The following is a 15,235-nucleotide window of genomic DNA, read 5'->3' as shown; positions in this document are numbered from 1 at the left end:
CTACACCAGGAGGAGGAAGTTCATGCTGCAGAGAGGCCTGAGTGGTTCTGCCTAAAGAGTGCAACAATTGCATGAAAAGTTCATGAACAGAAAAAGACCAAACTGTTAGACTGCATGAACAAACATGAATTATTCATCCACCTTTGTGGCTGAAACCTTTTGGGAGACGACTGTGTTAGTCCAAGACACTGAGAACACACTCCCAGATGCTGTTTTAAAATCAGGACCCAGGGTTTCCTCACTTTCCTGGTTTGCTCACTTTTCTGGTTTGCTTGAACTAAGCTTTAGATGATGTTCATTCACACCACAGAAATTTTTGGTACCTGGACAAGTCCTTGTCATGCACATCTGCAACAGGGGGTTGTAGAAGCCCATAAGCAGGCACTGACCAGGGAATGCTACATGAAAAGGTAAAATGAGCACAGCTACATTAGATGTCAGTAGTATTAAAGCAGACAAATAAATTTTTTACAGTGAAGAAAGCCACAAAGTGTTCAGCCAGATGAATCTTCATGCACAAAAAAAATAAAATAAAATAAAATAAAATGTAGGATTTAATTTAATTTAATTTAATATTCTACCCTCAGTCTCTACAATTTTATTGTGTAAGAAGTTAGCTCAAGCTTGAGGTCTGATTTACTATTGTATTTTCTGCTGATAAGTTGGCGAGGTAAAATGTGGTTTTGCATTTATGTGTGTTTTGCCTTTATCATCAAGCTGTGGGTTTGATTTTTTTTTTCCCCTACCTTGATATGTATCTCCCCCACATTTAGGAAAGTGAAGAGCTACACTTTAACTGCAGTTAAAAAAAAACCTTCACAGGTTAAACAACAGAAAAAGTCTTTCTTCAGGTTGGTATAGGAAATAGAACACAAGATATCTACTCAAAATACAAAAAATAAGGTCTTGCAAGAGCATTCAGCTGCCTAAAGAAGCCCTTAAGATGATAGAAATTGTTATGTTCAGACAATGTTTTGTGAACCACTGTGTGTTAAATGACTATTTGGACGTGGTAAGAAAAGACAGGAAAGAAGAATGGGAACATAGGGATATGGAATTGAAGAAAGTATGAAAGAATAAATGAAAAAAAAGGTGAGTGAACAAAGTGAAGGGAACCCCAGGTACACACTATAACACAACAGAGCCTTCAGGGAGGGAAAGAAGGAAAAGATGATCTTGGTGAACCCATTTAGAGCAGAGAAAAAGAATGGATGGGAGAGTGGAAAGGATCTAGGAGAGAGGGCAGCAACTCCTGATAGTGGGTATATGAAGGTTAGAAAAATTATTTCGTTAAATTCCATTATAAATTTAAGCCTGCAAGCAACACCTGCGGGTTTTCTGTCAGCTACAGATAACAAAAACTGCAATTTAAACTGGCATGTTGAGAAATAGTATTTTGTTGAGGTGGTAACGATTCAAGAGGGTAAAAGTAGTTCCATGAGATTTTGGAGTAGTAGTTCCTTGAGCCTGATCTCTGGTGGATCAGGGAGTTCTGACCTTGTGGAGGGATAATACAATATTCTCTGATAAATTCAGAGGGAAATAAGAAAAGATAAGAAAATGTATGTATTCAGCAATAAGAATTCAAAAGAAAATGATTGCTTGAAGAAATGGCTTGTCAAAGGTAAAGAAGGCACCTTTACAAAACCAGTTCTTATTTTATCTTTTGCACTATGTTTTGTGTCTGTATTATTGATTGCCCCACGTTTGAGGGTTTTTTGAGGGTTTTTTGGTGCTGGAACACCTGGATTGCAGTGATACTGAATTATTATTATCTGAGAAATGTTAATCTTAAATAAGAAGCAAGGAATACTGTTCTACAACAAGGACAAGATGCAAGTGTGCTTTTATGACTGGAGATTAAAATATCTTGTATAAACTCTAGTGAGATTATTAAAGTTACTGTATTCTTCCAAAGTAACATGAGTGGGGGTGAGAGACAAAGTGAGATAAACTGGCTGGTTTTTACCTGAATCCTTGACAGGATGCAGGTTAATTTGGGAACTTAGAGAAAAATATTGTAAAAAGAATGTCTCAGTTTTCATTACTCACTTTGTTTTCCCACTGATTTCTTTCCCAGAACTCATGATGTTATGGCACTTGGAAATCATATTTATAGCTGTTCTCTGGGAAAAAAAAATTAATCACTGTCAGTGTTAATTGGATAAACTTGTTGGGTGTTTTTTCTTTACTACATTTATCTTAACCCTCATGAAGAGCAAGAGATTTGACAGGTTTATTTTTTCTTAATCATTATTTCTTATCGCAGTTGAGCACCAAATTTCTCCATATATATTTTCTTTTATAGTAGCATTGCTTTAATGTCTTAAACCACCACTGTTCATGAATAATAAATGTATTATTTCCCCTTGGAAATTTATCAGTTATTTATCTATGCAGTTCTCAGCAAAGTCAGTTATTTGTCATAATTAATGTATTAATAATTCAGAAAGGACATAGAATTATAAATTATATGTTGTCAGCATACAAGCACCAAACAATATCGGATCAGTAAAATCTTTTAAAGTGTGTCATCACCATTATTACCCATTTTGACTGTTTATATTATTATGGTTAAAAAATAGGATTGCTTTATGAAGCTGAAATCTATGATCATGGTAATAGTTTTGTAAAATAGGCTTTTAGAATAGCAATTACTTTCTAATAGGTGTAAAAGAAAAAAATCACAATAAAATTGGTGTTTTGTGGATATTTTCTTCAGTACTTCATTCAAAAATATGTTTTTAACATGTCTTTCATGATTTAAAATAATCCGATAGTGAATATTTAAGCTGTACATGCTTACAGGGGGGAGAGGAGAGCTACAGTAAAAATTTTAAAAGCCTTTCTGACTAATACAGCACATAAGATAACTACTTTTTTTTTGATAAGACAAACTTTTTAAATGCATTCTTTTTGAACAGTTTACCTCCTCTTTAAAGAATATAATAAATGCTGTTTATTTGGAGAAGAATTTTCAAAATGCTGCATTAGAGACAGCTACACTGTTACCACTGACTTTCTTAAGATGTAGGCCTGAAAAATTTCTGGACAAATCATTGTCAAATCTTTTGAACATAACGAAAATCCTTAAATACAATCCCAGAAGTAAAGAACATTTACTTGGGATATTTTACTTTCTGCTATCTGTTGGCCAGTCCCTGTCATCTTCAGAATATTTTTTCCAGAGCAGAGAGCTTAAATCAGCAAGGGAAGGAAAGATCTTTAAATTGCTTAAGTCATTTTAACACTATATGTGAATAAACACTTGACTTTCAAATGGTGATTCACATTTAAAGTCCTCTCCAGGTCTCTAAGCCCACTAAGGGTACCTTAAGTTTTAAGAAATATTTAAGTTCCTTCAGCCTTGTGGATGAAATGTCTGCTGTATCATGTGAGATCAGATCTCTTTCCCCTTTTTAAGCTTCTCACATGGATAACGACAGGAATAGGAGTAGGATAGTAATCAAGTAACTCTATCAATTCCATAGAGAGCAATAGCATTGATTTGCAAAGAAGAGGTGGCAGAATAGGATTATAACTATGGACTTCTAAAATTTCTTAATGTTAATTACCAGAATGGTCAAAGCTATAGTTATATCCACCAAAAGAGTAGTTAGTTAGGGATTATATCCTAACCTTTTTTCTTTCATGTGAGAAAAATCTTCCCTGGCTTTTAGTGCAATATTTCTGGTAAATTCAGAAGTGCTAGCAATCATTTCAGGAAGAAAGTACAGCTACAGAAATACATGAAATGGTCCAATACAAAGCAGTATCTGAAAAATAGAAGTCCAATATTTAGTCCAATATTTAGTCCATATTTAAACATGGAGAGATGATAATGTGGATTTATTTATTTATTTATTTCTCTTTCCATCTCAGGGAAATGCATTTTTTCATGTTATATCTTCATGCTGTGTGCAAAATATCAGGTGTGTGTGCATGTGTGTGTGTATGTGGAGGATGTTTGTAAAGCAGCCTTTATTATTTTATTCCTGCCATCATTGGTTGCACTCATCCTCAAAGCCTTATCATGTTACATTCAGGAATGTCAAAAACAGCACAAGCTTTACCACCACTTGTTGTCAAAAGCTTGCTAGCATGTTATAAACCTTTGATAAGACCACTTGAGCACAGTGAAGACAAACCAAACAAAGCCAGACAGAATTTTCAGTCCAGCATTTACAGGAGTTTTCTAACTCTGTGCATTTGTCACGTGTATTTGGGTGTCAAAGAGGACATAAAGCAATGTACTTGCAGTGCAGGAAAATCGGATTCAGGGGATGAAACTTTCTTGAGCATTCCATTTGTACCTGCTATAAACATTGCACAATTTATTTACATATTTCAAATTCTGTGAGGTTCCCTATGTAGTTAACTTTCCATGCATATTTGAGAGAGAAAGAAACTACCTAGGAAAGGTCAGTTCCTTTTACTAATCTCTGACAAGTGTAGGAGACAATTCTTGCAACCTTAATCATATTAAGAACAACGTGTGTCAACCCAGAGGGGAATATTTGCTGTCAATCAGGATTTCAGAGAGGTAATGTGAGTTCTGTCAGCATCACAGTTGATAGGGAATGCACAGCCTTGCAGTCACTCTGTATTCAGCTTGTGGTATTTCCAATGTCTAAATCACCTATTACCAGAGTCTATATTCACAAGCATAATGTCATATCCTAATGATATTACAGCAATCTATGATATTTAATCAGCCTCTGTTGGACTGTGCAACCCAGCTTCAAAATCTATCCATCAGTTGTACCTTTTCCTGGCTGGAGATCCATAACTGACCTACAGTGGAGTTATCTGACACCTTCTATGAGTTTATCTTTGCCTCTCTCTACCCTTTCACCTCTCTGCAGCAACTTTGGCTCCTGGATGCTGTGTTACTATGGTGTACTATTTTAGTTTTTCCACTAAAATAGTAGCCAGTGCAAGGCAAGCAGCCTGATGATGTTTTGCTCTGCACACACTGCACACACACTCTTTTGGTTTCCACATTTCAAAGAGCAAGGGCCTAAACAATATGACAAAGACTGAGGTGGAAATCTTCTGGGGGGACAGGCTTCCTCCATTCTCTAATATAAGTGAAAAATGGTTGCTTTGGACCAGGTTGGGAGATTTATCATGATTATTTTGACTGCTGTGGAAATATGGTTTGAACCAAAGCTGTCGTGCTTTTATGGGAAGCGACAGGACTGCTGCTTATCTGTCAGGGGAAGCAAGAGATTCTCCTTGAAATAAGCTTGCTATATTCCAAAGAATGTTGTGGTTTGTTTTTATTTTTTTCCTCCCCATCTTAAGTCCTAGAAATTCCAAAGATATTGAAGTACTTAGATGTTCACAGTACAATTATGTAATATAGACACTATATGCAGGGTTTATACCTGCCTGTCTGTATGGGGTATATATGTCTATCTTTGTAGATTTATAAGGTAGATCTACATACCTTATATATATGTAAATACCTTATATATATGTATATACCTTACATATATATATGTATATACCTTACATATCTGTAAGGTATGTGAATGTACAGTACACCCCATATTGCTTAATTGTACTTAGAACACCTAAATATTTCAATATATATATATATATCAAGTGTATGTAGATGTGTACATATATTTACATTTATGGAGAATATAAGATCGAAAACAAGCATTTCAAAATTACTTAAGCTGTAAACTCTGAGTCCAAATCTCCTGAATTTGCCAAATTTGAGTTTCTGAAGTTTTTTTAACAATCCTGATTTTATTTGGAGGAGGGATTTAAACAGAAACTTTTGATAGGTTCATAAAAAGGACTGGTGTTATTGGAATATTTGTAGAAGGTTGAGGAACTAAGAAAGAAAATTTGAACTGAATCATGCATCTAATCTACTTGGTAAGATTAACTTAACCTAAAGTAAAACTGTGCAGCAGTATAAATAAAAATCAATTGGATTGATTTTTGAAGAACTTGCTGTACTGCTGCCATCTCAAAACTGAATTAAACACTGTGTTTAGTGATAAGGTCATTAACCAATCAATAGTTTCACCAAAAATATAAAATTTGAATATTTTTGCAATGCATTTTGTGAATTTTCTCTGTGCACAACACACAAATTTGCATTATGAACCATTGCACGAAAGAATCTTACTCTTTCACAGAAAATTTGCCTGGATAACTTCCATGAGTGCTAATGGAACCACACCTCCATAATATTCACTGTAGCAGTCCTGAGATTTGGCACTTTGGAGGAGTTCGTGAAGGACTTTGTCCCCTGGAGGTGACCCAAGCTGGAACAGGGGAAGAGTGGGAAGAGGATGCAGCATCAAAGTGTTATGAACACACTGAAAGTCCTGTTTCCCACACTCCTGCACTGCTCAGAGGTAAAGAAGTAGAAGAGTTGGAGGTGAAGATGAACTTGGGAAAAATGGAGAGACGAAAGGAAGGTATTTTTAGATTTCTTCTTAGTTTTCATTATCCTACTTTGTCTAATTGGCAACAAATTGAAATACATTCCTCTAGTTGAGTCTGTTTTTCCTATTATGATAATTGCTGAGTGATTTCCCTGTCTTGATCCTAACCCATGACCTTCTGGTTGTATTTCTTCCTCTTCTCCTATTGACCAGGGAGAGTGATAGAGCAGCTTGGTGAGCAGCTGGTGCCCAACATGAGAATTTTAAGGAATTCCAGATAAAACCAGTAATTTGTAGAGTTAACAGGCAAAACACAGACCTAACTTTGCTGGAGAGCAGAATTATTGGGGAGGGCAGGAATTCCTGTTGTAATTGTGGTGAAGGGATGAGGGGTAGTGTGTACAAATTGCAGCAGGAATTCTGACAGGAAATGCAGACTGGGGAGGACCCACACAGAAGGATTGTACCTCTTGTTGAGGATCCCATGCTGGAGCTGGGGAATGCTCCTCTGTGTTACCCAGAGTAGGGCAGGCAGGAGAATTGGGAACAAGGGAACAAAGTTGAGCCTGAGGCTGGGACAAAGGTGCTTTAGTTTTTTTCTTTGCTTCTCACCACCCTACCCTAATGGATAATTAATTTTCCCAGGTCAAGGCTGCTTTGCTTTTGACTGGTTTCCTTATCTTCTCAACTTTTTCTATCAGCCTTTATGTCTTGGTTCCTCCTCAAGTCCTGCAGAGGGGGTGGAGGAAGGGAGTGTTTTTGGCAGTCCTCTGGCAGCCAGCCAAGGCCAACCTGCCACACGTAGATTAGATGCATGATTCAGTCCAAATTTTCTTTCTTAGTTCCTCAACCTTCTATAAGTATTCCAATAACACCAGTCCTTTTTATGAACCTATCAAAAGTTTCTGCTTAAATCCCTCCTCCAAATAAAATCAGGATTGTTAAAAAAACTTCAGAAACTCAAATTTGGCAAATTCAGGAGATTTGGACTCAGAGTTTACAGCTTAAGTAATTTTGAAATGCTTGTTTTCGATCTTATATTCTCCATAAATGTAAATATATGTACACATCTACATACACTTGATATATATATATATTGAAATATTTAGGTGTTCTAAGTACAATTAAGCAATATGGGGTATACTGTACATCCACATACCTTACATATATGCATATATCTTACAAAGTCAAATTACTTTCCCCTGAAATTATTGCTTTGAGAAGAGTGCAGGCTGAAGGCGAGGCAGAAATTCCCAAGGATCTGCACGTTGTCTGAGGATGTCTCTTGGAATTGATTTCAAACACGTGGTATCCCAGAATCACGACGTTATATTGGTTTATCTACCCAGTCAAACACAGGAAACCACACCTAGGGCAGCATTTCCAGGGGGTCTGAAGGAGAGGAGAACATGTTAGTGCTGAACAGAGAGCAAGCAGTCAGCCAACCCGACAGCTCAGGTTTAAAGTAAAGGCCACTCTTCCTCTCCTGCTCATTAGTAACTGCTCATTAGTGCATGAGATTAATTATCTCTAGGGCTCCTCCTTAAAAACCACTCAGAAAGGGAAAACTAGTTGGGAAGATGATGGCATTATGCAAAAAGCCACTGTGCTATAAATCAGATTTTTGTACAAATGGAATATTGACTCGCAGTGTTGTCCACAGAGAAAATAGTGCAGTGCCAATAAAATGTTGTCCAAGTGTATTCCCGAGAGATGGAATTTCCTTTCAGATGCAGGAACTGAAAATGGGTTTTGGAAATCCATATCATGCTGAAGAAGAAAACAATCATTATTAGTATCTTTTGTGTGCTTCTTCCACCAAAAAAAAAAAAAAAATTGACTTTATTCTTCTCGTGGTGTTTTCAAATGTGCTGATATGATATTTCTATTTAGGAGTGGGCTCTAGATCCTGGATGAGGGTATTTTTTAATATTAAGAGGATGGGTGAGTTCAGATACACCTTCCTTTAGACAGTTTTTTTTTAATTTATCTTTCAAAGAGCTTGCATCTTCTTTAGCAGAGTACAAGAACTGAAGTGCTCAGCTGTGTTTTGAGATTCAAATTTTCAGGTTTTCTACTTGATTTCTCAGTAATCCACTCTCCTCTTGTTTAAGACTTCAAATACCCAGATGAAAAGTAACTGATTTCATCTATAGTTGAAGCATCTAGGATTGAATACAAGTATTACTTTCTATCATCCCTTCCTACCCTTTCTCCTTTGGCCTCACACTATATGATATCTTATGAATACTATTATTTTCTCTCTCACATTTCCAAGAACAGCTTGCATAATTTTTGTAGCATTCATCTTCTCTTTTATCTGGAAACATTATTTTTATCATTACCACTGAATTTTCATGAACTATTTCCTTGGGCTGGATTTTCAGAAAGGCTCTTGCTGTTAAATGTTGTCACATGGGGGCCCATTTTACTCTAGTTCTGCTCCTAAATGCTGTGTGGTGCCTGATTAAACCATATCCTAGAAGTTCTCTAGTCAGACTCCATTGTTTTACATTTTCTGTGTAATTTTATCACAGGTACCTGTTGTTTGGATTGAATGTTCTCTGGAATTCTTTTTCCTCCCTTTTTTGGATTTGAACTTTATTCATCTGAGACATGTTTCTAGGCTTTCTTGGTGAATTTAGAATCATCTGAGATATCAGCCAAAGCTGAATTGATCCAGAGGTGATTTCTAGGTTTCCTCCTCCCTGCCAAGTGTTATCATTAAAAGACAAAACAAAATTCTAATGAGAAAAGTTTATTCACACACTTTGTCTTCAGTATAATGTGATTCTTAAGTATTGTATATGAGCAATAGAAATTAAGATATAGTTTTATTTTGTATAGGTAGTACCAGAGTTGAATACTGCTGTCCTATTCTGAGTGATGTCTGTGAAAACAGTATCACATATGTCAACTACAGGCTGATTATTTTGTCTCGTTGTAACAAGCTTGATCTCCTTTACCCAGCCTTTCCTGTCTCAAACTTTATTTCTCTAATCTCAGATCTATTCCCCCATTAATGAGAATATAATTACCCCTTTTAATTGAATGGAGGTACCTAACAAATTGCAGCATTTCACTGGAATTATATGCAATGTTGTACATGCGTATGGAACAAGATATTCCTTTGCTTTGGGGGTTTAGCTGTTGTTTTGTTTTCTTTGATTTCTTTGTAGTCAACAACTCCGAATTAGTTGATGCTTAAAATGAAACTCTTCATCCTCAGCAAAGTAGAGGAAAGCATGAATTCTTAGGAGGAATAAATATTGAGATTAACCTCCCTTCCATCCTCCTTGGATTCAACTCTCTTATCAGGAATCCCAGGACAAATAAAACAAATTGACACAAGTATCAATAGTTACATATTACTTAGTGAACTAGTAAGTTCACCATACTTTTATTTTAAATTTAAAGTAAGATCTATTCTAATTTGCAATGCAGGCCCCAATTTACTGAATCAGAGATCTATTACAAGGAAATGAAATATGTGATCACAAAGAGAAGAAGTTTGTGAAGCAAGTACATGACTGCTTATAAGACTGTGACAGTGTTATAAACTGGCCTAAACATTATGTGGCTGCCACCTTGAGCATAAAATCCCTCTAATTTTATTGAAGGTGTGGGGGTTCCCTACTTCCACAGAAAGTGCAATTAAAACTGATTACTCTAACAAGGGGAAAAAAGGTGCTCTGAGCAACAGAGATAATTTTGTTCTGAGATATTACAATTAATATGCTTTTTAAGTTTATTTTACATTTTTAATGATGAAACAAAGTGACATGCTCTTTCATATTTCTGTATGTTGTATTCTATATGAAAAGGAATTCCTCAGTAATTAAGAGATTCTACTTTCATCTTCCTGTAAGTTGGAGTTGGAAAGTGTCTTCTGGGACAAAGGGAAATGGAAGAATAAAATCTAGATGTTTCCAATGTTATTATAATAGATGAGAAAAAACCTTTAATTTAGATCGTGTTCAAAATGCCTCAAAAATTGAATATTAATGCTTGTGGAACAACCTCAAACTCTGAAAAGGAATTTTGGATCCTTTTCTTTTGGCTATTCTGCTCCAGATACCAAAATTAAATTTTTTAAATATACTTGAATATACTTGAAACGTGTTCTCCCAAAGTCAAAATGCTCAATTGTAATAATATTTTAAATTGAGGTGACAATGTCAGATGTGAATGTCGAAAACCCAGTGTTGACATGGGAATTCCAAGTGATGTGGGAAGACAGAACAAACATTATTATGCATCCTGTTCCCAAAAGGTTCTATTTCAGAGTCAGGTCTTGCTCCTTTTTGAAAGTGTAATTTTCTTTTGGGGGTCTTTGCAGCAGCTGCTTCCTGAAATGTACATAATCATATATGACCTAGATTTCTGCTCAAAGTAAGAAGATATGACTTAATCAGAAAAGGATTTTCTATGTTTTTTTCCTGCACCTTTAGTATGACATTGAATCAGTCAATTTAAAGTGTTTAATAATTTGAAATTGTTTTATTTTATTTTATTCTTTTTTAATCTGTGATTCAGAATGTGACTACAGAGTCACTGCATAAGAAGAGAAAGGAAATTTTGGTTAGGTTTAACACATGCAGGCAGTGAACTTAATTCAATTCTTTATAAACAGTAACTCTGGAAAACTGTGGATAGTATTTTTCACAAGAGACAACAGCTATCAACCATTGTTCCAATCTCCAGTGTCTGAGAATGTGAATGGAAAATAATTAAAAGAATGGTTATTGATAAATCAACTTTGTTTTATTCTGGTAATTCTTTTGTATTAATCTTATTTCAGTCACAACAAGGAGAAATATTTTTACAGCATTTTCCCAGATAGAGTTCTACAGAGATCTATTTGCTTCAGCAGGGATCCATTTTGAATGAAATAATTCGCTGATGTTTATCTAGAAAGAAGTTTTAGCCCTGGAGTATCTATTAATTTCTTGAAAATCCTTGAGTGAAGCACATCACTGTCAGAGGTACTTTGTGACAAAATTTGTGATATTTTAAAACATATCTGCATGAATTTATTTGCAGACATTTCAAAAAGATAATTAATCTTATTATGATGTCATTAAGCTACGGTTTCCCTGTAGGCTGTAATATGAATTGCTAAAAGTAACATTTTAAAGCCATTAAAATGAAAAGAACTTGCCTGAAGCTAAAAATCTGTGTGTTCTTTAATGATATCTAGTTTTTAATCTCTGTCTAAGTAGCTGATTTCTAAAAATTAATGCAGCAGCCAATTGGCACTAGCTAAGGTACATTACTTACATGAGGATAATGAGATGGAATATTTTCTCATGCAGTTGCATAGTGTTATGCTTTAACAATTAACTGATTTTGTCAGATATTTCCTGATTAAGTAATGATCCTTCAAATATTGATATATATGTTTTATAAACTCCAGCATCAGTATTTTTGGAACAAAATTCTTTTCTTGGGGAGGTATTCATAATTTAAGAATAGCTCTGTTCACATCGGTGCACTTTGCCTTTTGCTGATGAAGAATGACAGAAGCAATCCTTTTTTTAATGTTAATTTAATTAAGAAATATTCTGTTGCTGACATGGAAGAAATCACCAAGGAAACCAGGCAGTGTATTTCCTGCTGCACAGCAGTGTAGTCCTGGCTGTATTCAATTTATGCTGCTTTCTAAGTAATAATGATTAGTGGGGTAAGCCCCATATTTCACTCCACACCAGAGTGACATCACACACAAAGCTTAAGGGAGCTGATTTATATGACTGAGGAGAATGATACCCCCGTCTTTTTGCTGTTATTTTGTTACAAGTGATATTCTGATCTTCCTTTTATCTCCTTTCCTTGCCCCATCAATTCTGAAGAAGACATGAATTTAAATAAATCTGACCAGCTCCTTGGTAGCCCAGTAGATGAAGTATCTGACTCAATTTTCAAAGGACTTGAGTCCTGTCTGGAGGTGATTTCTTTTTTTTTTTTTTCTGTCTTCAAGCATGCACCATTGATTCTAGCAGAAGCAGCAAGTTTCAAAAAACACTGTATGGTCTGTTGAGAGAGCACTTTGGGAGGCAGGGAGGAAGGAGATGCTTGCCATGGTGCTGCTGAACCTTTCTCCCTTCCTGCCAACACTGGTCCCAACGGCAGAGACTTTCATGATTCATCCCGCCAGTTAATGAAAACTTTCCTTGATTTCAAGATCTGTTCTTGGGGAAAGTAGAATAGATTAGGGGAAGTTATTAGGTTCAGGAGGATTTTTGTTGCCAGAGCTTTGATCCAGAAGCAATACATAGCACGAAAGAAGGCTCCCAAGTAAAATTTTTGACCAAATCACAGTTTCACAGAATGGTTGAGATAGGAAGGGACCCCTGGATATCATCTAGTCCAACTGCTCTGCTAAAGCAGGTTCACCTGGAGTAGGTTACTCAGAATTGGATCCAGGTGAGTTTTGAAAATACCCAGAGAAGGACACTCCACATCCTCTCTCTGCAGCTTGTTCCAATGCTGTGTTAACCTCCAGGAAAAGAAGGTTATCCACATATCCAGAGGGAACTTCCTGTCTTTCAGTCTGTGATCATTGTCCTTTCATAGAATCATAGAATCACAGAATCAGCTGGGTTGGAAGGGACTTCCAAAATCAAGTCCAACCCTTGATCCAACCCCGCTGTGGTTCCCAGCCCATGGCACTGATGCCACATCCAGTATCACCTTAAAAACCTCCAGGGATGGAGAATCCACCCTGGGCAGCCCATTCCAATGTCTCTCTGTAAAGAGAAATTCTTTCTAATGTCCAACCTAACCCTCCCCTGGCACAGCTGCAGACCCAGCCCTCTTGTCTTGCTGAGAGTTGCCTGGGAAAAGAGACCAACCCCCCCTGGCTCCCCCCTCCTGTCAGGGAGTTGCAGAGAGTGAGGAGGTCTCCCCTGAGCCTCCTCTTCTCCAGGCTGAGCCCCCCCAGCTCCCTCAGCCTCTCCTCACAGCACTTGTGCTCCAGTCCCTTCCCCAGCCTCGTTGCTCTCCTCTGGACCTGCTCCAGCCCCTCCATGTCCTTCCTGAGCTGAGGGCCCAGAACTGGACACAGCACTCCAGGGGTGGCCTCACCAGTGCTGAGTCCAGGGCAAGAATCACTTCCTTGGACCTGTTGGCCACCCTGTTCCTGAGCCAGGCCAGGATCCATTGGCCTTCTGGCCACCTGGGCACACTCTGGCTCCTGTTCAGCTTCCAGTCAATCCCAGGTCCCTTTGTTCTGTTGCTGGGCACCACTGAAAAGCTGGGCCCTTGACATGTGGCTCTGAAGTTGTTTGCATGCATTAGAATCATAAAATCATAGAATTATCGGGGTTGTCAGAGACCTTCATAATTATAGAATCAAGCCACTAACCAAGCACTGACAAGTTCACCACTAAACCCTGTCCCTGTGCCACATCTCTATGTCTTTTAAACAACTACAGGGATGATGACTTTACCATTTCCATGGGCAGCCTGTTCCAGTGCTTGACAACCATTTGGGTGAAGAATCTCTGTTCCTTTTTGATTGTGGCAGCTAATTTCTATTTTCTTTGATTACCTTTCATGCTAAAGGATCTTGTAATGTTGCCGCTTAGATTCAGTGTTGCTATCTGGAAAGAATTCAACAACCTTTAGGCTTTAAACTGTGATGGAAAACACCATTACTGAGTGATTTAAAATCAATGATGTTTACTGCAGAGCTTTACCTTTTGTAGTACAAACAGCAGGGTGTATGAGAAGTCTTTCGAAGAGAAATTGTGATATTAACCTCCTCAATAAGGTAACAACTGGAAAATATGTATCATCAAGGGAAATCCAATCAGTTGGTCAACCTATTTTAGTTCAGGTTATCACACAAGCATTTATAAAGCTTTGAAAAATAGCTTGTTTTGGTTTTTAATGTCTGAATGCTGATAAACTGTAACTGGAAAGAAAAAGTTCCTTTTCGGATCATCAATGTAACAATATGTTTCTCTAAGACCTGTTACATTTTTATTTCCAGCAGTGAAGCAGAATTTTAGTGAAAGGCGTGTGCATTGTATTGCTGGGGGTGACACCAAGCAATAGAGTTTTAAAGGATTGTTCTTCAGTGCTGATCAGCAACACATTGATCAGCTGACAAAAACCCAGGAGGAGATCAACAGTAGTTGGAGATCTAATTCTGGAAGAGTGAATTAACTGAAGATTTTCCGTCTGCACCAGAAGCAATTGAAGACAGCCCTGATAAGTCTTAAAAATTATAAAAGTGTTCTTCAAAGCGAGAGAAAATAATCAGTTCTCCATGTCCAGTGTAGATAAAACAAGAAGTAATTGGCTTGAATTTCAGCAAGTGAGATTTTAAGTTAGACATTAGGAAAAACGTACTAATAGATAGGACTGCTAAGCATTGCAATAGTTTACCTGTGGGTGCTATTGAATCTTTGTTGCTGAAAATTTTTCAGGAGGGGATAGATAGGCTGTCATGAATGACACTGTCCTTCTTCTGTGGCAAGACCACTGGCTAGATGACATTTCAAGGTTCTTTTGTGCTCTTTGACTTTAATGCTGCAACTGATATAAGCTTCTGACTTTGAGCTGAAAGCTACAAAGTCTTAGCAGAGAAAATCCTTATCATAATTAGAGCTTTCCTTGATCCAATCTAAACCTGCAACAGTAAGAACCAAGTGGCTGGACAGTATGTCAGGTTAAAAGACTCAGTGGTTAAAAATAAGTGAGTTACAGAGTAGGAAAAAATGGGTAGGCATACTGCTAAGGAAGGAAAACATAGCATGCTTTTGGAGAAGCATTTTTTGAAAGCATATTACTTTTTTGAAAGGCATGAATAGCTCTGA

Source organism: Manacus vitellinus, unplaced genomic scaffold, assembly GCF_001715985.3.
Source record: "Manacus vitellinus isolate BGI_N305 unplaced genomic scaffold, ASM171598v3 scaffold_9_pilon, whole genome shotgun sequence".
Lineage (NCBI taxonomy): Eukaryota > Metazoa > Chordata > Aves > Passeriformes > Pipridae > Manacus > Manacus vitellinus.
This window is presented reverse-complemented; position numbering follows the sequence as displayed.